Below are 1,355 nucleotides of genomic sequence, written 5' to 3'. Positions count from 1 at the left end.
TATTGTACGCTCCAAGGATGAGAGAATCCTTTTGATGATAATTTTACTTCGCTTATTTACACGTTTTGGTTTGTAGTTTGTTTCTTGTCCTTTGGAGGACATGAAAGATGAATACCTGCTTTTAACTACGGGCACATCAGACTAACGTATGACGCCCCCTGGATCTGGATGCTTATGCCCACACTTAGAAGGGGAGCGAGATGAATCTCCGCTTCGGCCTCTCCCATGCCAGGCTAGCTCCCGCTGCAGCCCACAGAGCGTGGCAGGGCGGCAGGGTGCCAGAGAGCTGCTGGGAGTTGCTGCAAACGCAGCGTGTGATTGTTATCCAAAATTAACGCTGCTGTAGGATGTCCGTTGTAAAGCTCTAGCCCATCTATGCTTTTGTTTAGTTCATAGATTGCTAAAGTGGTTGAAAAGGAGACAAGCTGATGTATTATTGTATTACTGTCTTGATTAGTAAAACGTGAAGAGTTACTTAAGATGGGCCAAGGACAAAAGCTAAGGGAAAGGTAATTTGAGCAAGGGGAGATCGCGACCACCAACTCAAATGGAAGCCAGAAGAAACTACCCCCCCAGCTCTCCTTGAGTAAATTAAATAGTAATAGTAATTAATAGTAATTAAATTAATAGTAAATTAAAATCAGATGGTACCTTTAAATCGAAGTGAAGAAATTATGAACCAATGATAGACAGGTATGTTTAGCTAATATAATGATTATTAATTACACATTAATTGTAATGTGTAAAAGTTAGAGAAAGCCTTGCTAAGTGTGCTAGCTTTGTGGGAGGCCACCTAGCACCCAAACTTGCGCAACTGTGTGAACAAACAATATCTCGCCTCAGTGTGTGAAGATTGCCTCATTGCACACCAGGTAAACGAACCCTATTTGGGACAACAGGATCAGCTGGAAAGGGGAGAAGACACAGTCTTCAGCATGAGAGGAAGCTCAGCCTCTGTGTGCCGAGCTAGCACACGTGCAACCCCCGAGTGGCGCGGGGAGGACAGGGGAGTAGCTCCATCTGAACAGGCCTCCAAGCTTCCCTGCGGGAGGCTAACCCCGCCTCCCCTGCCCTGCCTCTGCTCCGTCCCCAGGCAAAGGGGAAGAGCAAAGTGCCGGCTCCTGCTCGGGCTTCTGTGAGGCTGGTGCTGCCTGGCCTCGCAGCTGTTCCACAGTAGGGGAAGTGCTCTTCTCTCTGCATGCCAGAGGGGAGAGACCTGGCAGTCTGGTTTTCTTGTTTTAAGGAGTACTGCCCATGTCTTAGAAGAAGATACTTGGGTGTAGTGATCCCAGCAGATCTCCTGTGGCTGCACAAAAAGTGATACATTAAGGATATGGGGTCTTGCTGAGCTATCT

This window comes from Egretta garzetta, unplaced genomic scaffold (assembly GCF_000687185.1).
Source record: "Egretta garzetta isolate BGI_Z169 unplaced genomic scaffold, ASM68718v1 scaffold458, whole genome shotgun sequence".
Taxonomy (NCBI): Eukaryota; Metazoa; Chordata; class Aves; order Pelecaniformes; family Ardeidae; genus Egretta; species Egretta garzetta.
This window is presented reverse-complemented; position numbering follows the sequence as displayed.